The 26,299-nt window shown below is 35.1% G+C and overlaps 1 protein-coding gene across 3 annotated transcripts in view; it reads left to right on the top strand.

Moving 5' to 3' along the window:
* The first annotated feature begins 15,998 nt into the window (after positions 1-15,998).
* LOC114363102 (translation initiation factor IF-2) overlaps positions 15,999-26,299 on the top strand; it is a 49,191-nt gene continuing 38,890 nt past the window's right edge. For 2 of the 3 annotated variants that reach the window (XM_028318729.1, XM_028318727.1), the window contains exon 1: positions 15,999-16,056. The gene's annotated coding sequence lies outside the window, so the exon portion shown is untranslated. Of the gene's footprint in view, positions 16,057-16,326; positions 16,348-26,299 lie in introns of those variants that run through there. The other variant, XM_028318728.1, reaches the window with a different exon arrangement.

Raw genomic sequence — 26,299 nt, 5'->3', positions numbered from 1 at the left:
GGTCTTGAGTTCTCGAACGAGCTGTGTGATTTGTTAATTATGATATCGGGACTATTCCCACCTCTCGTTCCCACCACTGCAACTCCTGTGTAGCCAGGATCTACAGCTTGACTGCCAATAAAAACCCAACCAATGAATGTTAAGTTTGTACCGAGGGAGAGATAAACTGTCATTGGACCTGCAAAGAAATTAATCAGAAGAACATAGGAGGAGTTCGAAGTTAAGGTTCGACTCTATTTATCTATATCTTTTATGAGTTTTATGAAACATCCATTAGTCTATTTGGTCCACGGGTGATCATAAACTTCCACCATCTTTCCTCATGCTGGTTTTATCTACATCAGACATGAAAGGGCTACAGTATTAATAAACACATCTATAAGTCCAATGGTGGATATAAGTCTTCACCAAAGTACGCCACTATTCAACACTGCTCTCTCTACTCTTTATTTTATTGCCTACTTTTTGTACCCCTAATTAAATATTACTTAAGCATTTTCTTAGCCTCGTAAGCAAACGCCACTAACTTTACAGTCCAACGTAACAAGTTACACAGTTACGTTTATTCAGATCTTGTGTAAGGATCAATTGGTCAGAGAGGGAAATATCACACGAGAAGTTTAACAAAATGCGTAATACTGAGGAAAACAAACGCGGATGCGCGGGCGCACAACGCGCGTTCCGCAACCAGATATAAAGTTGCATAATTATGCGATTTAAGCAAAATGCATTGATAAAACTGAGACGACTCTAAGATCCGGATTAGAAGTGATCTGCACTCATCTGTTTATTATATGAAACTATTTTATATCAAATAAAAATATGTCGCGAACAGGTTGGCCAATTTCCTAGCAAAACTCGCGGTCGCTTCTATTTCTTAGATTTTATTAAAATCTGCATTTGACATAACTATGAGATCCCCCAATTTTTGCGATTCAAAACATGATTAGTTATAATCTAGTTAGTCACATGATACCTAATTGAATGTTTCGTCTCCATTTTAGAACATAATACTACTACAGTATTGAACTTCAAGGTAGACCTTTCATTGATTCTGTGACGATTTTTATCTGGTAGAAGAAACATTTTGCTTCAAGGGCTCTGATAAATTCTAAAGTTAGTACGTTCGCGGTATGATAACAGAGAATTCAAGAAAAAAATCTAGAGTAAAAACCACTCGTGTATCAACCAGCGTTGCATAATTGCGTTAAAAAGATATACTACCTAAATTATGACTCTTCTAAATTGTAATAGTTAACTGCTTAGCAGAACATAATCAAATGACCAGTTTATTATTTATAACCCCAATTATAATACTAACTGCAGGTCATTACGACACGGTCCTTCACCTCAACTTTGTTTTAATGGCTGGAACAAACGTAATGTACTAAACAGACAAAGTCTGGGTCAGCTTGTAGGGCATGGTAATGAGGCCAAGGCATCTTGAAAATACTACTGAATTTTTTTGAAAAAAATTTATTTGCTTTCTAAAAATTATTTGCATTTCGAATGAACTTAGTCTAAGCACAGACCACCGACTTTTAGCTGGCTGATAGTTAGATCGGGCTGTTCAACAGTATGGAGATGTATGAAAGTGCGCACATTACACCGATTTGGTATCAGCCGATTCTTTAGACAAATCAGAATCCCAACTATCGTTCAACTAAAAATCGGTGGTCTGAGCCTTGGCTTAGGCCTATCTATTGTTAGCGACGATCTTATGCTAAGAGGTTTACTTAATACAAATTTTTGTACATGAGTTTCCAAATAACCACTGTAGGTGAATTAATGAAGGAAGAAAAAATATCCACTTAATAGATTTAATATGAAGTTTGAGGCACCATGATAAGTAATAATATTGTTTAAGTAGAACGATGCGATGTTTAACTATTTATCAGTTATCATCACTAAATAAAACATTCTTGAATATAGGAAGACTGTAAAGTGTCCCATCGGCTAACTATTTATCCTATAGTTGACGTTCATAAGTCCCAAAACACTGGTTAAAATTGAATAAAATTTTTTGATTTGGTTTGTATAATCCAGAGTTTTAAGTATATTCAGGGAGTGTGAATAACGGAAGCTGATTCGCTCTACCTCATCAATATTTTTTTTGGTCTAATCAGGTCACGAAGCCTAGCCTAGTCCGTTTGAAAAAATGCGAAAAGGTAACAGTTATTATTAGAAAATAGTAGTCCTTGACTTTAGTAAAAGAAAAAATGTGGACATTGTTTCTCGATTATAAACGCCAATCGATTCTTTCGCAACAGTCGCCGATTATTTACAGCAATATTAATCAATTATGTCAAGACTCCTAGTTGTAATAAATGTATGGTTTAATTAAATTAATTGCCCTAGACCGGATTCGGTGATTTAAATAGTTTTGCATTACCAGTGATAAGGAAAGTGTTTTTGACTTTGATTTAGTTGAATGCATGAGTTTTAAAGTTAATTGGGTAATAAAAGTTAAATTATGTTTGTGATCACGTACTACTCGTACATACTTATAGAAATAAAATCGTAGTCTTTTATTAGAGGTGACAGGTTTTCGTAACATTAATAATGTAGTCCGATGCTGTACATACACTGTAGACATAATATGCTTGGTCATTTAATCGTCCGAACTCATATTATATGTATATTGGGAATTGAATTAAACGAGTAACTGCTGACATAGACCTCAGCCATTCATTCAGTGATAGACTTATTAACATGGACCAAAGTAAATATTTACAATAAGTTTAGGAATCAATGTGGAGGCAATTTTATTGAGTGATGATAAATAATTACACAGAGATGTGATATTACAAAACATATTACATACAAATGCCATTATTTATGAACTAATTACTACGTTATTTTAATTAACAATAAAACGAAGAACGCTTTTGTAACTAAAATCTAGTTTGAAAATACTCGTAGCATCCGAATATGATTGTATAATCAATGTATGATTGACTCACTGCCGCTTATAATATGAGTAACCAGGGCATATACATATGAACATAAAAAACTACTGCAATTTTGACAGAAGCGAATAAGATCGCAAACAACTTTTACTACGGGGTCAACGTAAAAGGCGCAATTCACATGGTTACTTATACAGGGTGTACGAAAAACAGTCTTGAAAACTATACGTATAATCTGCAGGATTGTTTTAACTCTATTGTACTGAAACATACTTCTATTTGTTAGCTGTAATAGCCTATTTATCGAGAAAGGTTCTATGTACAACATCATGATGCCAATAGAAGCGGAGCATTAATGAAACTTACAAGAACAGAAAAAAAAATCTTCCTTTAAGAGCTTCCGTTACGTGCGATATGTAAACGGAAATGTTTCACTTGAAAAGTTTAAAAAAAAATTCAAAACAATAGATATAACTCTCATACTCTTATTTCTTAGAGATATATTAGTGTAGAAATGCTAAATAAATTTATTTTGTTCAAACACCACACTATTTTGAGTAAGGTAAAGTATTTTACTCAAAATCAAACAACACTGTGACTACTACAGTGCACACTTAACTTTTAAACATGTAAAACATGACATACTCGTACACTCTCACTATACATACGATTAAAGGTTTATGTAAAACTCCTTTTTAAGTACATAGCAAACGATTATTTGCGACAAACTAAAGAAGATCTAATCTTCTCAGTTTGTCACTTCAAAAATTGTGTACTTCATAAACATGTTTTATCCACTGCCTACCCCACTGCTATCTAATAGCACCATACAGCCCAGCGACAGTATCCACAGTAGTCAAGTACGGAAAAAAAACTCTGATAGCGCAAGTCAGAAACCGTTACAGCGCCATCTTTTGGTAACGCGGCGAAATGAAGAACACGTTTGACGTTCACGTAATACAAGTAAAATACGTAGCTTACTAATACGTGGTGTTTTAGTAATTTTGTGTAAATAAAAATATAAAATAAAGAACCAGCCTCAAGAAATGGGATATTAAAATGGTTTTAAATCTAATTTGGAAATGTAATCTACAGCCAAAACCTGTAGTCTAAGCGGGCGAAGCGAAGCTAGTTACTTAAAATGAGAAGGAATAATTAATACTCAATAAGTAATTAGTGAACACAGTAATTTTAGTACTTAAAGAGAAGGTGTTGACAAAGTTCAAAGGTCGTGTGGAACTGAAGGCGTTTCCTGAATGACTGGTCATTTAGTCTCACTCGCGGAACATATAATGAATTAATTAACTGTAATTCTGTGAATAAATAATATTTATATTATTTGCGTTAAATAAATGGCGGTGTTGACGCACTGGCTGTAGAGGAAATCGGATTTAGAATAATCAAATTGATACCCAATTGAATATAAAGATATGCGTCATATTTTTTCATATAATGAATTCTGTCTCTAACCTGCCATTTCTTTTTTATAAGAACCAGACATTTTTTTATTCGACTATTGCTTATTACACAACAATTAACAAGGTATTTAAAAGAATGATATCTCTTTGGGGGATTCTTCTTTAATGCACAATAATTGACAAGGTCCTTAAAAAATATCTTTAGGGATTCTTAACTCGTTATCAAAAAGATAAACAAAAGTTCCTTCTACCTACTAAGATACTTCGATCCACTAACGACCTCAACTTTCGGAGTATTGAGACACCTCATATATTTTGGCCATACTAAAATATATTCTAAAAAAAGAAGTCTGTCATAAGTTACATTCTATTTTTAAAATGTGGATCTTGCGAGCTCAAATCATTAAGTTGACCACGTAACGTGAAAGGGGTACTGGGTGATTATTTAGGGTCCAATCTTTGCATCGATAGAAATATTTTATTTTAATATGACAACCCTGGCAGAGCAGCTTTTGTGCTTGTACTCAGTACTAACTACTGAGTACAATCCACTGGTTGACTGTCCACTGTCAAATAAGAAAGTGAGAGATCTTTATGAAGCTTCTAAGGAAGTTTACGGTTTACCTACAACTTAAACTCTGACGCCCGTATTCACACACGATGCTTGCTTAAGTGAAGCAGCAAATAGAACGCAAGCTCTGTGATAGGTTGGAGTGTCACCCTGTGCGTCCACGCGTACGGTGAGACCTCATAGTACGTTTGTGAATACGGGCGTGAAACTGTCATGATTTCATATAAACTAAAATACTACTTTATAAATGTTTTAATTTTTATGAACACTTTTTATCAGATGCTTTGATTACTAAATCAGTCGTAGATAAATGTGGGTTAGTAAACTAATAAATAACAAAATATTTATGAGAAATTGTGATAACAAATGTGTAAAGACACCCATTGTTTAATCAGGAAATTAAAATTAATTGTGTTATGTATAAATTAATTAATTGTTTCTCAACTCTTGAACCTTTTTCTATTGTAACTTCATGATTTCTTTATAAGAACGTGAAAACATCGGAATGAAATATTAATTAGGGCAACACAATAAGTTACTGCCGAGCAGTTTATTTATTTATTTATTAACAAGCGGCCCGCACCGGCTTCGCACGGGTGCAATGAAATGTCTCGGCTTTTCTCTTCTGTATTATGTATGTTTTATACTTATAACCTTCCTCTTGAATTACTCTGCTTATTAAAGAAAACCGCATCAAAATCCGTTGCGTAGTTTTAAAGATCTATGCATACATAGGGACAAACAGCAAAAGCGACTTTGTTTTATATTACTCGTATGTAGTGATAGGTACTGTTACAGTAAATAGAATACCACTTATTTAGGAAATAAATGCAGTTGCAAATCATAAATTCTAAAACCAATTGTTGCCTTTTTTTCTCACTTCATAAGTCTTTGATAAAGGACAATGACCAAAAATGTAGGGAGTGTGGTCCAAATGTCCACCACTAACGAGACCTATGTAGCAAAATAGTCTACTAAATACTGATTCATTATAACCAAACCGCAATCAAAAATATGCTGTCAGTAAAAAGTTAAGACTGAATGAAAAGTCATGTTTTTTACCTTTTCATCCGAAAAATGTTCTTGATATCATTCTATCCATCGCACATTTTGGATTAATCTATGCATGTTATGTCATGTCGCTTAGTGTGCCGTGTTAGATTCTCGCTAAAAGAAAAAAAATAAGCTCAGAAGAAAGACAACAATATTGGAATTATGGTCGGGTGGTCGCTGCTCCGCCCCTATTGGTTGTAGGGTGATGTTATATAACCTTAAACCATCTATATATATGAAACCCGTTTCGCGTTGTCACGGCATCACGTGTGAACGGCTGAACCGATTTCGATAATTCTTTTTTTTTAATGTTTGTGGAAGTCCAAGGATGGTTCTTACGGAAAAAAAAATTAAGAAAATCTCTACGCTAAGGCGGTACGAAGTTCGCCGGGTCAGCTAGTCCTTGATAAATGGGCTATCCATAACAAAAATATTTTTTCAAATCGGACCAGTAGTTCCTGAGATTAGCGCGTAAACTACTACAATTTTTCATACGGTCATAACTTTTTACTGACAGCTTATTTTTTTTTCGTCTCATACTGATAGTTAATCTCTATTTAATGAACTACATATAAGCCAATATAGGTCTCATTAGTGGTGGACATTTGGACCACTTTTGGTCATTGTAATAATAATAATAAAATGTTTATTGCCATTAAATCAATGTACAGAGTATTCTTATGACTAGCGGCTTCTGCACTAAGCATAGCTTGTGTCGCAGGAGCCTTTTAGTTTTTACAAGAAGATCTTTACTTTGGGGTCTGAGAACACACAAGTCAGGCAATTTATTGCTATAAGAAATTAAGATTAAAACATAATAATAATAGTAACAAAGCTTACATTAATGATAATGGTATTAGTCTCTATTAAAGGATGACAAGTAAAATTACATCTTAAGTAATTATGTAGGTAGGTATAGGTATATAATTAAAATGTATTTATTATTCTTATTAATAGCTAACAAAATAATATGTAAATTTAGTTGTGTGTTGGGTGATATGTGTTGAGTGTTGTGTGTAAAGTGTTGTGCTTATAGTTTGGTTTGGTTGAATTCAAAGATCAGACCAATCCAAGACAGAATTTAAGTATGACTGAGATTGAATTGAGTTTTGAGATGTGTTTTGAAGTACGTGAAATAATGACATGCCATTAACCAAACATGAGTTCAAAATAGATTCTAGAATAGTCTTGAATTTGAATCAAGTATGAATCAACACGAACCCGTCACAGGCTTGAACCAATACTTGTGTTAAATAAAGTAAGTTTTAAACATCAATGTGAAAAGTAATCGTACCCAAGCTTTAAGTTTAAACATTAATTTCAAAAGTGATCGTAACCAAGCTTTAAGTTTAAATATTAATGTCAAAAGTGATCGTAAGCTTTCGAGCGACTCTAAAATCAGTCCCCCATAAACGATTGTGGCTGCACCACGTACAAATAGATGCTTGGAGGTGCTTGGGCCGTTGACCTCTGTGACGTAACTCGGTCAAACGAATTCGCACTGCAACATGAATTGATATACATCGAGTCGATTCCGCATTTGGTGTATATTAAGTAGGGCTGTCACACTAAATCCGGACTATACTATTTAAAAACACCGGACATTTGAGCTAAATTCCGGATGTCTCTGTAATCTGAAACTTCATTGACATGAATATTATGTAGAATCGAATATGGGTAAAAATATCTTATTCTTAAAAATCAAATTAAAAGCTCTGACTAAAATTCTCTTAAACCACTATACTTAAATTTTATTCATATTATTAAATAAGTATCTACATTACATGATAACTAATTCACTCATGTCATTGGCTCTTTTAATTGACTCAATATTTGCAACCTTCTCGGATGGGATTTGCTAATTTACAGCCCTATTGCAAGTTGCAATATACTTGAGGTGGTTATGGTAAAATACTTCAATCCTATTAACTTATCCATAACCTATCCCACACCTACAAACCATATTCTTTGTCCATCAGTGAACATCGTTTGGCTGAAATGTCAACGTATTTAAAAACAATTGATCCAAATTCTGGAACCCCAAAAATGGGCATTTGTGTCAAGTCCCACAATCCGAGCGATTTTTTTTATTATATCATTGACATAAACAACCGGAATGGAAGCGGCACAAAGCTGCGCGAGCGCAACAGGTTTGGAAAGTATTCTGCAAGAGGCTATCCTAATTATGTAATCGTAAGCTCGAGCCTTCCTGAAAGGTCTAAATGTCAGGTCAGACGATGGAATGGTGTTAAAGTTTTATTTTTATCAGCTATTCAGTTCCGATTTTGCGCAAATTGACATTCAAATCATCGTTCGGTAATCATTATTTCTCTTCTATGTATGTCCTACTAGTGTTTCCCAATAGGTACTGTACGCGCCAGCATTAAAACCTCATACATTTCAAACTCATGTCACACTATTCTATCACTCATTCTGACAGTCCTTTTCCTATCCTCTCCCTCTCACCTTCAGTCTCGCTCTCGCATCGCAACGCGCCGCTTCGCCTACCTATCTGGGCGTTAATTACTAAATAAGTATCCAAAATAAACCAATTCAAATAAACCCAAATCGCGCGCTAAACTCAACTCAATAAAAATTCAAGTGTTTGTGAAAGTGAAAGAAGAACCAAGCTTGGACCGTCCTGTGGAGTCTGCTCAATCGAAGGTATCCCATCCCGTTCCTATCCCAATCTCCTACAGGTACTGATTGATAAAAAGATCTACTGAGACGTTGTATAGAACTATCCCGATCCCAGAAACAGATGAGTTCTAACATTTTTAAGATTTTCGGGCATTGACTGTTCAATTATCCAATAATCTCGACATTCTTGAAATTATATTTTTGGCCAGATTTTAATAACATCACTCAAAAAAATATTTAAGTGATAGAGAAGCATAAAGTTCACCGTGTCAATAACTGAATACCTCATTATTATAGCTTATGACGTCCACTGCTGGACAAAAACCTCCCCCAAGGATTTTCATAACAACCGGTCCTACGCTGCCCGCATCCAGGCACTATCCGCGACCTTCACCAGAACGTCGGTCCACCTCGTAGACACCGTTACTTTCAGCCGAATGACGTCCACTGCTGGACAAAGGCCTCCCCCAAGGATTTCCACAAAGACCGCCGCTGCATCCAGGTAGGCACCTCCCGCGACCTTCACCAGATCGTTGGCCCACTTCGTGGACATCGCTAAGATTGTTTTGTAAAAGTAATTTTTACTAACTCAAAGTGACAGTGTCAATTAGGTAACATTACCTACTTATTTGTGTACAATGCAGTTTTTGACTATTTATGTAAACAGAATTTCATATCGATATGTGTTAATATACTCGTAGTAGGTAGGTACATTTAAAACCCACTTTCTGGTGTCAAGCCAGCTGCCCCCACTTCCCTTGGCCTATGACCCCTATTGTCGTAATACCAAACGCCATGATCTTAATTATGCAATTAACAAAATTTAACGTTTATGGTGGTTATTAAATAAAATACAATGGTATGTCAGAAGTACGATGTGGTGGAGGTAATGCTTTTCTATGAATCATTACCGACGTGGCCTAGTTGTTAGAGTTGGGTCTTTTAACGTGAAGATCCAAGGTTCAATTTCCAGTCAAAATGATAAAATTATCACGTAGTAGTTTTTAATAATTGTGACAAAATATCTCGATTGGTAGTAATTTTAGAAATAAGCTGTATGGCTTGTCAAAGTGGACTATTTCCTTTAAATCAATAAAACAAAATCCTACTATGGTGACTTGAACAACATACTTAATTAGTCATTAACATGTAGGTATAATTTCGGGTTTAAATACTCATCCTTTCACATTAACATTTTGTCCCCATTGGGAAACAAACCCACATCAGGGACTAGTGGTATAGACCGAAACCCTATCGGCTAGGACCTAACCGATAAAATGCCATGATAAGATAAAATCGCGGTTTAAAAAATAACAAATTATAGTAAGACATAAGACTTTAGCCAATAACTAAGCACGTGATAGTAGTTTAAAAACAAACAAGAGGGAAAAAAACTACGTTGATTTCAACACTATTTTGTCTGTGCCAACACTCGTTCAAAACAAAAAGTTTGTGTTGACCAACATATGAATGGGTGAGTGTACAGTCCGCACCATATTGAAACTGACAACTTTGTAAATGCAATATGGCAAAATAGACTTATAGGCCAGTAGAATTAGATTTTAAATCGGAAATAATTCCTACAAAAGATTTTATTGCTTTAACACGTTGAGTGCGAAACCAGGTCTATAGACCTTGTGCACGTCTCGCTTACCGTGCGGCTAAGAAAATTATAGTCTTCCTTGTCGTGCGAAAGGCATAACTTCAATTGGGTCCGGTGTAGGAAAGTGATGAATATATTTCTATGATGTATTCTTAAATAGAATCCAATGATGTACTTACCTTAATACCAGGTTTTTAGACCTGGTACCGCACGGAAGTAATAAAATGTCTTCACAATGCGAAACCAGGTCGAAGCACCTTGTACCCTGCGCACCTGGTACCGCACCCCACGCTAGCTTCGTGCAGCCAGTGTTGCCTCGCATTCGTAAGAAACGCACATGTCGACATGGCGTCAAGAGAAACAAACAAAATCAAAACTGCAAATTGATTATAATTTAATTTAAATTTCAAGCGTCTAACTTAAGCGGTTTAGATTTTTCGTACAAAAGGATTTTCCCGCTAATTCCCGTTCCCGTGGTAATTCCTAAGTATCCTATAACCTGCCCAGGAGTATGAAGAATAATTGTACCAAGTTTCGTTAAAATCCGTCAAGTGGTTTTTGTTTCTATAAGGAACATACAGACAGACAGACAGACAGACAGACAAAAATTTTACTGATTGCATTTTTGACATCAGTATCGATCACTAATCACCCCCTGATAGTTATTTTGAAAATATATTTCATGTACAGAATTGACCTCTCTACAGATTTATTATAAGTATAGATTTAATTCATTTTTGTGTTTAATTCTACTGGCCTATTAAGCTTAAACCACACCAACGCGTGGTGCATATCGCGCCGGCGAAGGCGATCTGCACTCGTTGATGTGGTTAAAGCATTAAAGGGAGATTGAACTGTCTCAGGAACCTTACTTAACTTACTGTGCCATCAATGATGGGCTTACTCATAATATCACTAGATAGGTAGTGTTAATTGTGAAAAATATAAAACGTTAAAATAGCGGTATCGTTATAGCCAATGAGCTGCTGTCATAGTGACATAGACGTATTGTCAATGTCACACGAGAATCAAACGTCAGAATAGAGGGACGCGGAGACGACTCCGCGCGCTTTTGTGCTAAGTGATGAATTGTATCTAAAATAAGGCAATATAATGTGAAAGATGAGTATCCAGTGTTTTATTTATGATAATAGATCGACCGGCCTCTAATAGTAGACAGCTCCATATTAATGTTAGTCAGCTATACCTATTCTAATAATATAAAACTAAGCCCCCTTAGTACAAAAAGTTAGACTCTGGTTAAACTCTGGTTTAAATTGACATCTAGTATGAAAATGTCATTTTAAACCAGTGTTCGTCACGGGTTCAACTTTTTTGTACTGTGCTGAACCACAGAATAAGTAATAAGTACTTTGAACGCGCTAATTTCAGTCATTTATCGAGGAATGCAACCAATAGGTGTAGAGCATTAATGAGAAATATTGAGAAAATAGGTAGAAAAATTACCCTTTCCCTACGGGCTATTGGAAACCAAAGTGCGCCTCTCAATACGGGGTATTTTACACTACAATATTCACGCGGGCACAGCTATTTGTTACACTGGCCCATTTATTGTCCTGAAGCAGTGGTAGGGTTAATACTGGGACGTGTAAAAGTGCTTTTTTAAATCCTACTTGCCTAAATAAATGAGTTTAATTAGTTTTTTTGGAGTTAACGGTTTCTATTGGAGCAGACTATACACTTGGCAAACGGGCATTATGTCATACATAATGTCCGTTTGCCAAATCCTTATCGTTGCGGATGCTGCGCCGGATCGGGGCTGCCTGAGGCACAGTCTTTTAATAGTGAAGTGAAATGTGCATAGTTAATTATGCTAATCGATAATAATTTTAAAGGAAAAAAGATGCAATGAGGAAGCTATTGGCCCATATGAAACGGAAAGTGATGATCAGATTACAAAGATTACAATTTAAATGAATAAAAATAATATTATAACGTTGGTAGTCATTCATAACTGGGCCTTTATTAGTAGGGTTTTATTACCGGTCAAGCTATATCTATCCTGACTATACAGAAGTCACAGCGGTGGGAACGAGAGGTGGGAATAGTCCTGCACATTAGGACTACCTACTACCTAACGGGACTATTCTTATCTCTGTTACTCTCGTATTTTATAAGAGTAATTGAGCTTTAACCTGAATGTACTCCTACACTATACATTAGAGTTTAATCGTAAAATCATCTAAATAATAACAAATTTCCTATCGCCAGTATTCACAAACGTTGCTTGCTAAGTGAAGCAGCGAATCGAACGCACAGCGTTGAATAGAGCTCTTTGATTGGATCGTATGTCACCCTGTCTGTCTACGCTCACCGGGGACCTCATATGTAGTAATGTTTGTGAAAACGGGCGTATATAATCCGGCCTTTTTAAGGGGCGAGAGTGAATAGACTGCATCTCACTTAACATCAGGTGCAATTGCGGTTAAATCCTGCTCAGTTCTGCATAAAAAGACTTATTAAAAATATTTAACATCGTTATTTAATAACATTAGTCTAATATGAACAATGCACATAATGAAACGTTCGCTATTGTGGTTACTTTCGTTTGACCAACTTTACTACCCACATTGGGCAAGCGTGTTGTACCATAATCTTACCAATCATTGTGATGGCCGTCTTATTAAATAGTTAAGAAATGCCTAGAAAATAATGATATAGGAAAGACCCAGTGGCGACTTATGGAAACACCGGTGCAGTTTATTTTTGGAAGGACTAGCTTACTAACTTATGTAGATTCATAGGACAAATTAGATGAACAAATGATTATCAGTATCAAAACTTAAGAAACGATCGTTAAGTAATATTCCCTAAATCTCTCAAAATATATATTTTACTGTACATTTCATCTACAACTCCTTCTCTTCCCAACTAAGGGACAAATATGAGAATATAAGGCCTTCTCAGCCTACTAGCCAGCGTGGGGAGAGGTTGTACGCCAGATCCATCATTTGCCTCTGATTTTAAGAGGGTCGTACTTGTACAGTGGAGAGTAAAGGAATGATGAAGGTGATGGAGTATTTGATGTCAAAGCTTACAGTTACACTGGTATCGATGTGTTATATTATGACATACATTCTAAAGAGGCATGGGCCTCATTGATCATACATTAATTAATGATAACGTATGGCAAAAATTAATTATGTTGGATCCTAGGATTTGTAACATTGTGAAACCATTAAAATTATCCCATCAAAAAGTCACAAACACATTAAATTCAATGTTTTTTGGACATAAACAAGAAACGACGGAAAACAATTAAAAACTGTAATGTGAATCACGTAATTATAAGTATGGTAATTACACATTTTGGTATTTTTGTAATTTTAAATGTGCAATAAGCAATTATATGCCTACACGTAAGTAGAATAAGATAGAGTTCAAGAACATCCTTTTTTATCGCTCTTGGTCACATCTTTTTTCTTTTTTAATTACTATAATCAGCAATTTAAAAGACCATCATCATTATCATCATTTCAGGCACAGGACGTTCACTGCTGAACATAGGCCTTCCCCAAAGATTGCCAGCGCCGCCGTATTGGCTTGCATCCAACACCTTCCTGCTACCTCTAGGAGGTCGTCGGTCCACCTTATGAGTGGACGTCTCACGCTGCGTTTTCCAGTAGGTTTTGCAGAACCTTGCTGTCCCATCGGCCGTCAGTTCTGCGTAATGTGTGCCCTGTCCATTGCCACTTCAGCTTGCTAATCCGTCGGGCTATGTCAGCGACTTTAGTTCTTTCTTATCTCCTCATTTCTGATTGAATCTCATAAATAAATATATAATTTAAATGGTATTATTCAAAAACCAATTCCAATATTTACACATTTTAAATGTTAAAACACCATTCGTGCCTCACGTATGAAAAGCAGAACCACTAAGTTAAAAACATAACCCTCCTTGGACACTGGCAGACGTAGCGGCAATTATACTCTAGATTGTAACTAAAAAAACAACACTGAAATGTATAAAACATTCCACCTTCTTATCATAATAATCGCTTGTCACATCAAACAATTCTAGGAAAAAACATAACATCTAGATAGTTCTACACGTAATACTTAAGCGCGATGAGCGGGACATAATCGGTGCACTATGAAAACTTACTATGTTATTATATTATTATTATGTCACAAGTGATTCAGCATTATTGCCGTTTCCGTAGTAATTGACCTGGGTTTTACCAGCTAATTGGAGCTTAATGTCAAGAATGTCTACAGTTTACGCTAGTTCCTGAAATGATAAACAAGTTAATATCCGGTTGTGAGAGTTAAGTTCCTTTTTAAGATTATCACTTTTTAACTGACTTCAAAAAAGGAGGATGTTATCAATTCAATGGTTTTTTTTTGGTGGATCTGTTTAAGCTGACACTTGACACTGATTTGGCTCTTGTGAACTAATTTAAAACCTCGCTAAATCGACTGCCTCAGATAGGAATTGAACCCACGACTCTTAGCTTATTACCCGACTAATCTGATCTGAGGAAAACGATTTTTATATTTAAGTCTGATTCAGATATATTTAACGCCAGTATTCATAAACGATGCTTACTTGAGTGAAGCAGCAAATCGAACGCACAGCGTTGAATAGAGCTCTGTGATTGGTTCGTGTGTGACTCTGTGCGTCCACGTGCTCTGTGAGACCTCATACGACCTCAATACAGGCATAAGTTTCAATATTATTCAGATATTCTTAGTAGACACGATCCAATGTTAACATTTGTTGTATTTACGAGTACAGCATTCTGAAATCTTATTTTATGATTAAAATAATGTGATCCATCTTATTCTAAGTGTAGAGTATGAAGTGATAATAAAACTTGATTACAGCTGTTTACATCCAAGTTGAATTTGTTTAAGGAATATTAATATCTCAAACGATATAAAGTCGCATTAAACAATCAACATAACCGTTTATTACAATTATACTGTCTAGAATCTTACTAGCTGCCAGTAATCTTTATTATTGCTATTACTGTCAAAAAGTTATGTAGTTATCTTCCAAGATAGAAGTAACTATTAGGGTAACATAGCAGCTGGGTAATTTGGTAGTTACTAGAAGAATTTGATGCGTAGCTGATGGACGCATCATCATCATTTCAGCCACATGACGTCGACTGCTAAACATAGGCCTCCCGCAATGATTTTCATATTGACCGGTTGGTAGCGGCCTGCATCCAGCGCCTTCCTGCTACCTTCAGGAGTCCGTCATGCCTGAAACCAGGGTAAAGTTACCAGACATCCGGGAAATCTGGAATTTTCACAGATTATTTCACAAGAATACAGATAGAGTTATGGGACACGTAATTGGAAAGCTCAAAAATGGGAGCTTTCCATTCCAATTGGAAAGGATTGGATTGCTATTAAATTTTTGGGTTCCTGAATTTACGCCTCTGAATCTAACAACCTTAAGTTCAGGTAACTACGAGTATGTGCAACTCATAATTTTGGCTAAATCGTTACAAATAAAGCTTTTTTTATTAAATCAAACTATTAGGTCAATCAAGTCCAAATGAAATCAAAAGTATCTCTATCAAGATCAATGATTCATCAAAATATCCATGAACTAATATTTCACTTCGCGTCTTCAATGCCTGTTACTACAATGCCTAATGCGATTAGGCACGCTTATTAAGGTGTCATGCCGTCCAAAAACAATGTCAAAGGCGAGTCCTAAGCCGCGAAAACCTATCGGAAAATTGCGGGGTTGTTCTGAAACGGTGAGAGGTGGTGGTGGGGGGTCGGCGGCGGTCAGGCGGCGCGCGCGCAACCCGGCATTCGTTCGCGCGCGCCGATCGTGCACGCCCGCGTCTACCCCACACACGCAGGACCTCCCTTCCCACGGTAATGTACCCACACAAACAACGCTTGCGCAATTTCCGCATCTGTTACGATTACGACAGTATCAAAACTCGCGATGTGATACACGTGGTGCTGTGATACCGATACCGATACCGGTTCCAATCGGGATCGAAAGCGATTTGGCAACGCAACCTCGCTGCCGACATTGGGCGGTTTCGACACAAAAGTTGATAGAAAACTGATTTCGATAACATTGAAACTGGTGTTGGTTCGCGATTTTTCAGTGATCGTGTTGTCGTGTCGAATCTTTCCGTGCCGCGGTTGTGTTAGTTTGTAAGTTGCACGCTGCTTTACGCTAGATTTAAGAACTAGATCTAAGGTCTATTTCACGCTCAAGAATTTTATTGTGATATTTATGATCTTTGTTTTGTGTGTCAAAAACGTTTCTTACAACATTTTTGTTTTGGACAATCTTATCAAATCAAATCAAATTAGTTTATTGTATTTGTAGGTACATATCATACATTGATGGGTCTTAAATTTAAACGTAAAATTGCCTTGTCTTGTCTTAGAGCTTCACCAGTTGCTCTAAAAGGGACATTTGCATACCCAAACTCATCGTGTATGCATACAACATATTTGCACGTTTCTGACGTATATTTATTTCCTATTCTCAATGGAACTATAAGATTTGTGACCTTGAAGTGTCAAATACATCAACGAGTTGATACGAGCATTGCAAACATAACACCAGTCGTCATCACTTAGGTTATTCCATAAAATACAATGTTTTTAAGTATTGTCTAAGGCTCAAAGGTGTCTCTATATTTTTTTGTATTTATTAGAAATAGATGATAACTTTAACAAAATTCATGTCACAACTGATTATATTTTGTTAAAGCAACAAACAAAAGACTGCAGCAATATTCAATTTTTTTCAAAAGTCTAGCCGGTCTTTGCCCTTTTACTTAAACCAAAACATATTGTCCTAACTGCAATGATTATGCAAAACAAATTGTATCTACTCGCTAACATATTAAGACAAATAACAAAATTTGCATTGAATGCAACAGACAGACACGCGATTGACTTAGGGCGGTCATAATTACTATTGATTGTGTGATGGTAATTAGTATAACCTCAATAATGTTTCCGCCCTTTTTTGTATAATATATCGCCATACCATAATTAACTCGGTTCAAATTACTACTTAACTTGAATCTTTTAAAAGGCCATAAAAATATTTGAAAAAAAACTTAGACACGATTATTTGTTTACACAACATAATATAAACATTTAACGTTTAGTAATCTTTCATCAAGATACGTTAGAGAATAGTTCATTTAACTCAGTTCGTCGATCTTCTTGACAGTTTTCCTCAAACTTCTATTCAAGTTTATGTAAATTATTATGACTACTTTGACATTTCACAATCTCATCATTTAACAAGTTCTGTAACCACATAATACATTCATGTAATTTAATACAATAGATTTTTCTTTCATCGTCTCTATTTAATTTATCTACTACTGATGTTTAGACTCTATTGTATTTTCTTGTTAACAACCGGGTATTTCTTCTTTTTCTTCCAATTCAAATACTACTTATTTGATTCCTAAGCGTAAAACGATGTATGATTCTATGAGTCTCACCTCATATATAGAACTCATTATAACATAGGCTCTCACGCTTCTATCTTATCCTCGCATCATATGAACAGTAACAACAAGTCTTAACTTAAAAGTCTTCAAACCTCATGTCTGATTATGCGACAAATCTTTATAACATGTCTGACTTGAGTCAATTGACCAAGTAAGCAATTTTGACTTTAAAGTACACTATTAAACTAAATATTTCTTAGGGTAGGTATTATTAAATTTTCGCTTTTTAGTCGTGATGTGATAGTAACTATTGCTACCCAATCCGGATAGCAGATATCAGATCGAATTAATCTACAGCTTTCTTCAAAAATGAACAACTAACAATAGCACTTATTTTAAACCCAAACTATTAGTTTCTTTTCTTACGTAAACCTTCGCTGAGTCGATCAATTTAATGATTTCTTCAACGTCGATTCGCGATCGATTCCGGTCAGTTATCCGGTTCATGGTTCCTTAGTGGTAGAGAAATGGAAGGTCAAGGTCAGCTTGAGACCTGACCCCGCCCCTACCCTGCCCTGGTTAAGAATGCCAAAAAGTTTAATTAGTGTATCTTTAATCTAGAATACTACTCATCTAAGGACATGCCTAAAGTAATTCATAACGCCAACGATGTCGTTATGAGTTTGATCACAGTCATCCGCTGAACTATTGTGTTGAGCCCACTTCTAATACAAACATAACAGCTTAATTCAAAGGTTAGACATAAATTTTAGTATGAAACACAATGTGTGAACGACAAATTACTTATTTGTGAACAAACTAATACGTCAAAGATATATTAGAAACTTTCCAATGTAGCGAGATGATTACGAATTAATCTGTAATGACTATTATCGTTAAGACGACCTAGTTTAAGCAACTCATCTTAAATTTTAGTTTGTTGATAACTATTTGGACATAAAATACTGATAGAAAACGAAAAGTATCTCACGATATAAATAATCTTAAACTCAAAACAGACTTTGCAAGGAATTTGATTTCGATGTTACAATAAAATGTATTTCAAATTAATTTGACAATTGAGATTTATTTTTATTTTTATACTTGTTATATTCCGACATAGTTTTTGTCTAATTAAATTTAAAAACAGTTATTCTTTCACGATTAAACTTATTTTGATCTTTAGATATCTTTGGGTTTTAATTAATCTTTACATTATCTTGACGTCATTTAAGAAACAAATAGAATTCAACTGTTTTTATGACTTCCTAATTTTTTTTTCTAATGTTATTTTTTTTTCGTTCTTCTGGTCTTTCAAGCCGTACCTTATTCGTTTCTTTACACTTCTGAAAGTATTTTTAAACAGTTTGGACTATCATAATTACGCTTCTGAAACAGTTTTAACCACTTCATCATCATCATCATCATTTCAGCCATAGGACGTCCACTGCTGAACATAGGCCTCCCCCAATGCTTTCCATGTTGATAGATTGGTAGCGGCCTGCGTCCAGCGCTTCCCTGCTACCTTTACGATGTCGTCGGTCCATCTAACGGTTTAACCACTTTGGACTATCATAACCATTCCTTTCGGTTCTCTAACCTACTAAAGATAATTGAAGCACCTTAATAGAGCCGCCTTATTGTGTCAGCTGTTACGTATACCCTACACTCTTCTCATTTCACTTTCGTTTGACACTTATTCGTCTGGCCGTCTGTGCGCAGCATACAAACGATTCTCTACCCTACCACTCCAACTTACAGTCCTAATTAATTCAACCGCCGCAGTTACCCAATAAACCTGTCTAACTGCAACCAATATTTTCAAGTTTTGTAAGTGGCCATGGAAAATAATCGAAAACTTAGCTCGGTACTAATTGAGACAGTTCGTCAAATGATTATAAACTTTATGGTTATTAAAATAAGGTGTCCGTGGAAGTGATTGTGTAGAACCTTCGATTTATAATCAGATCATTGAGTTGCGTACTTGCATTTGTCCAAAACAAAGTGGTTTAAATGGGTTTTCAGAGGTTATTAGCTTTAATAGAGTCAGTTGAATGAGAAAAACTGCAAGTTTCATAAAAAGTTCAGGGTCACAATCATAAAATTGTGTCAATTCACTTTTTAGTACATTTCAGTTTTTTAGCACTATTAATTTATATAAATCTATATTGAGTAGCTTGTAGAGTTTGTCTCTGAATGCATTTAAAAGACAAGTGAGAATGTAGCCATAAATGTTAATTACAGACCAATGTAGAGTAAGACAAATAAATTGGTAGAATATACTTCATTGCAAGACAAGAAAAGAAAAAAAACATAAGATACAGCACAATTTAGGCGGTCTTATTGCTTTAAAGCGATCGCTTCCTGTCTGGAAGACAGATCTAGAGGATGGTTGTTTTAAATAGGTAGAAATAGAAGGCAGTGAATGACAATTATTTCGACAGTGTTTATACCAAAATCACGTAGAGCAAAAAAGAAATTGAACTATAGGCATTGCGTATCCGAAGAGTGCTAATCATTACGCATCTTCCAATAGACCAATGCAAACATTATTCAAGAAAGCAAATATCGGAAAGATCATTCTACGTCACAAGTATTTCTATACTTAGGTATTGATGCTAAAGTGGTAAATGATGAGCAAATAGTGATCGAGGAAAAGATCTATGCGCATCGCGTTTTAAAACCGCATTGTTTCTTACAATAACTACTTCTAATCTTTGAAAGAAAGAAAGAAAAAATATTTATTTGTTATCAAAGATGGTAACGCATTTTCTTACATAACTTTTCAANTAATAAAAAAAATATGATTACTAACTGTTATGAGCTCCGATGGTAGTAATAAAAATGTATGAATAAAAAAAGTATGAAAAATAAAATTATGAAGAGAGATTATTATGAACACAAATCGGTAGTAAGACAAAGAATAGGATTTAGAATTTTATGTGAGCCAATATAGAACCATCAAAGATATATGATATCATCTTTCGTGTAATTTAAAATATGAAGGGTCAAAAGTGGCTCCAAATGGTTCGTGTAATATTACACACGGTGCTGCTTGCCAGTTCTGTTATTTGAACTTGGCTTGACACACTACTGCGTGTCTAGATACAGAAAAACTGCTTTCGATAAAAATTCAGCAAAAGTTTGGTTTGTTTTTTATTTTATGAAACAAAGAATGCAAGAAAGAAATGAAATAGTATTTAATTATCTACAAGAATCCTGTTCAATCAAAGTCATTTCCAATACAATTAATTTACAATATAATTAAAATAACTGTAACCTATTTTCTAAGTTTTATTATCTTCATCGTTACAGCTTCAACAAGGCTTGTGTAATAACTAATTAATAGTTGTGTAGAGTGTAAAGCTATAAATGTAATGTAAAATACATTTTATGTAAATCAACTATGAGTGATTTTGTAAACTCGAACCATAGAGTAACATAGGTCAAAGACAACATGTATGATGATCAATGATCAACATTAAACTGTCAGACTGACTCTGACATAAAACTGTCATGTTCAAGACTGACTTCTAAGGGTTCTCTGAATAGTTAAAGGAGTCAGCGACTCTTATAAATCATAATGATCTTGACAAATGATCATAGGTTAGAGTAATTAACATTATAATGCATACGCTCCTTAAAGTAGAGCTTAAAGTGTTATTTAGAATCTTTTGTAACTGGTCCTTAATAAAGTAACATTCTTTTCAATAGACAGTGTTTTGTTTTTATAAAACGAAACAAAAAAAGTATCACACGGTGCTCAACAAATTCATATTTTATTTAGGAAAAATTCTAGGTAATTTGAAATTGTTTTAACACTAACGTGCTTATTTAAGAAGCATTATTACTGGTTAATATCCCGTATTTATTACGATTTTGTATTTTAACGATGCACATTGCGATCTGAATTAGACCATTATTAAAATTAAATAATATTTTAAACATAGTAACAAAACTATTGCTTCATAGTAAAAGGCGTACTTTTAAATATAAAGACAGTGAAGACTCCATTGTTTCCGATTGTCCAAAGAACGCTTTAAAGATCTCCAAAAGATAAAACTGTCTATTCTATTATTGATTTGTTACGAAACTTAAGTTCCGCTTTGAATTGACCTTTTAATCACAATTCAGTGTTGTAATAAATATGTAAGGAAACAGCAATAAGTTATTGGTAAAAACGTCATTACTCATACGGGAAGAAACATAATGCTCCCTGACCTCAAACTGTCATAATACCAAGTGTAGGTGTCATACTGTATTGAAAAAAAAAAGTGTTATTATTCATTAAGTCTCTTACGTTTCTCAAATAATGCTTGAGATTTTAACAAAATATTTTTTTAAGGTGGTAATGGTCTTTTATTATTTCGGGCAACAAAGAGTGAATAGGTTTTCATCTCTTCTTAATTATGTCCAATATGGGCTGGGTGGGCCTGATTTTCGCGTGTTTGGTAAATTCGGATTCCCATAAAACCCATGACCTATGTGCTTAGGTCTTTACTGAAATATGTATAATCATCATCACATAGTTTAAACTACATCTTTTCCCTTGGCAAGATAAGCTGTTCTGAAAAACCCCATAAAAGTCACATAGATGGCGTAAGGTCCGCCAGCCATAGCCGAGACCATGGAGGGGTCAAGTGCGTCCGCGTGGCGCAATTCACCTCGCCTCTTGGACACACATCCTCTTTTGGACGAACGACATTATTCAGCGGATACACAGAATACGAATTGCTTTAAACTTACTTAAAGCGCAGTTTTAAAAAAAATCAGCACATAGGTATTGCTATTGCTCTTTTTTTCTTATTTTTCTGAATTAAAGTTTAATCATTTGTACATAATTATATCGAAAAGGAAAGGTTTATCCATCACCACAGGGGCAGAGCTTAAATCACGCACACAGTAAAGACGAAGGAATCCACTAACGCCCGTATTCACAAACGATGCTTGCTTAAGTGAATCAGCAAATCGAACGCACAGCGTTGAATAGAGCTCTGTGATTGGTTCATGTGTGTCTACGCGCTCTGTGAGACCTCATAGTAATGTTTGTGAATACGGAGATAAGAAAATATTTTCCATAATTCACCCCCTAAGGGGATAAAGCGGGTTCAAATTTTATATGGAGAAACTAGATTGTAGCCCAGGCGGGTTAAGCCACGGGCTGCTGAACGCTCGATAACTCTAAACTCATATAAGTCCGTCTAATGCCACCTCTACCTCTCCACTCTCTCTACCACTATTCACTCAATTCGATTACATAGTTAGGAAATTTACTTGGAACATAGCCAGAAAGTATAGCCGTAAAAAAGGTGTCCCTGACCTTTTAACCGCGGTTGACTATTTTTAACTCATTATAATTTTTAACTCGCTAACCAATGGTAGGTAAATTATCGTTTTATGCAAATACAGTACGGTTATAAATTCATATCACATTACAATTGGTTAGATCTTTTCTATTGAAATTGTTTTCTTGAGAAATATTTCGTTATTTCGTGACAAAGGATATTGACACTGCCTCAACAGTTTCAATTATAATTTTTCAATATCTATTCAGTTGCAATTTATGCTCTCTATTTTCTATCTTAGAGTTCAAATTAATTTGTTCTGCTTCATTTATCTCGTATCTCTACAATCAGGAGCCGGCAATTACTGCATGTACTTAAAGGTACTTTCGCCAAAACAGAGGTTAACCTCGGTCTCTTTTTTACTTGCGCAATGACATACGAATGCAAAAAAAAAAGACTCGCACGTCATGTTAATAAAAAAAAAGATCGCAAGCACGAAATTATATACCTACCTACCTTTATATGAAACCTTCAGTAGATACTTAAGATGTTAATTCAAGGCTATTCACTAATATGATACTTTTTGCCACGTTGTTTTCTCCACTCTTTACCACTTAATGTCAATATCGTAATATCAAAGTTTTATCAAAAGATGTCCCCTAACACCCGTTCTGTTTTCAGAACTGTCTACCTCTCTTACTCATAACTCATAGCTAAATGCTGAAATAAGTGTCAGTGAAAAATGGATCCACAAAATAAGAACCTGCGAACTTTGACTCTGAAGTAGGAACATAATCTTTCTCCTGTGTAACCAAAATCTAGGCATTATTGGACTACTTTAACCATTGCAACTCTTTTATGGTCAGTTACTTACAGTTAGATTTTTAATGATGTGGTTCAGTACTGTCAGCATCAAATAATTCGTGACACCCAAAGTAGCCAATAAGTTCGCAACAGTCTTTAATACAATTGGAATAAGGTTGTATTGTAAACTTTTTGGCCACTTTGGGTGTCACGAACTAGTTGACGCTCTGTACCAGTTTATACAATCCTTGATTTAATTTTGAGGTTGGAGGCAGTGCGACAGGATATTGGCCAACAGCTCGAGTTTGTAATAGAACCGTAAAAAGATAGTTAATGTTAAGCAAACCGTTACTCATCAGCGTGTTGTTCTAGTTCAAACTTTAGGAATTTTTGTTACTTAACCAAGACAAATAAGCTAAGAAAATTTTCAACAACTACGGATCTACTTATCTGTCCTAACTGAAGAGTTTGTTTCTTTGTTTTCTTGAACGCGTTAATCTCGGAAACTACTCGTCCGATTTGAATAAATATTTTTGTATTGGATAGCCGAGGAAAGCTTTAGGCTATATTAAAACATCATCCTACAGCCAATAGGGGCGGAACAGTACAAAGCTAGTCAAAGTTAAAAGTCATAAGTGTAATGAAATAAGTATTTATAAAGCGATAGGAGTTTGATAGATACTTGTTTTTCTAATTGCCTAGTTTTTAGCCAAAAAGAAAGTAACAAAAGTAAAAGTATTTAGTAAATATTTAGCATTTTTATAGTTTCAATTAATGCCACTTTTCATTCAAAACGAGAAGCTTAAATCGTTTCGTAATAATAGCTTGCATGCCAATAACAGCAGATTTATGAAAATTCACATAAATATCACATCTTTCGCTAACTTTCATCGCTCTATGCATGTTTTGGTAATTCTGCATCAAATAAACAACTTTTTCATGGAGTAATAATTTCCTTTGTATATAATTTGTATATTAACTTATTACAATAGAGTGGTTTGAGGTTCTTGTTAAACAATTTAATAGATAGATAGGTAGATAGACTCAGTAAACTAATTTGCAGCCTTTGAAGTAATACAGTCCTAATTTTATTTTTATGTACTTAGATTTTCACACCAGCTAATTTCATAGCTCATTAACGTCATTATTTAACTAACAAAAGGATAGATTAGCTGATAAATACTTTAAAAGATAACTCAGCAGTTGCCGCATAGACATTGCTTAACAACTGCGCTGTATTTTTTAACCACAGACAAAGATAATATATACAGACCACTTTGTTAAGAATTTATACATAAAATTAGCAAAATGTATAATAACCAAGGTTTTCTATATTGCGGAAACTAGCGATTTTTAACTGAGGAAGTGTAAACTGTTTTGTGCCATCATTATTCTAATTTATACTAATTAGGCGTCGAACGTAGACAAACTTCTTAGAGAAAAATGGCCAATTGTGTCTTCACAAAATACAGGAACAAACTCTTTGAAAGTCGAGAAAATGCGTTTTAAAATGTCTAAAAATTAAGACCGTAAATTAGTGATGAAACGGCCATTATCATTTAATACCTTGACATGTGTATAAATCAGCCGCACCGATCAATTATATCAATGCATATACTAGGCATATTAACCTATTTCGACTAATAAACTTCCAAATATCTATTAATTGAATATAATATTAAAAGTGAATTAAGCTATACGTCCCACTGTAGAGTACTTGATGCAGGCAGATGGTGTATTGTATGTCAATGCGTATTATCTTAACAGTGACATTATGATACGAGTAATATTATAACTCAATATCGCCTAAGATGTCGCTTAATGCAAACAGCCTGCCGTGAAGGTTCACCCTTCGATATAGTGATTGATACCGGTGGGCTCTGATTAAAGAAGTTTCTGGGCTCTGATTAAACATTTTCATGTGTTTTGTAGAGCAGTCGTCCTGTATTGTGCCTGTTGCGAACGATCCTCCTTCCACCTTTATACTCTTTCGGCCTATTTTGTAAAAACCGAATTCTCAGTGTCATTGTCATCTTTGTACTTTTTGTCTTGTTTTGTAAACTTATGCTCGTGATATTACATTTCTTTTCGATTCTGCATCTCTAACTTTTATTCAAACGCACAAATACATTCATTCACAATCGTGCCGGTAAAAACAGATGTGATGGAGCGCTACATATTTCTATCAACAAACAACAATTAAAATATCCAACTGGAGAAGGCTGTTCAGTTCAGGCTGTGGGATTGCCAAACAATCGCTTACGGATGCTCCTTGCTAACTCCATCACGCAACGGTTTCCGAGCCGCGGCATCGGGCCGCATACAAATACATTTTAAATGGAATAAACACACAGTTTTAGCCGTGTGGTGACGGCAGAGTAGAATACATTTGTCACCAACCCCTACTCTTCCCGCGGGTGTCGTAAGAGGCGACTTAGGGACTACACATCAAACAGAGAATGGGCAGCAGCGCTCTCTGAAAANATTATGGGAAAACCTTCCACGATGGTGGAGGAGGCTCATAGTCCAGCAGTGGGACTGTAAAGGGCTGTTGATGATGATGATGATGAAACACACAGTTTAAATGGTTTTTAT

The sequence above is a fragment of the Ostrinia furnacalis genome, unplaced genomic scaffold (genome assembly GCF_004193835.3).
Source record: "Ostrinia furnacalis isolate ACB-3 unplaced genomic scaffold, ASM419383v2 OfSCF7012, whole genome shotgun sequence".
NCBI lineage: Eukaryota > Metazoa > Arthropoda > Insecta > Lepidoptera > Crambidae > Ostrinia > Ostrinia furnacalis.
The sequence above is the reverse complement of the archived record's forward strand: the minus strand, read 5'-3'. Positions and strand labels throughout refer to the sequence as shown.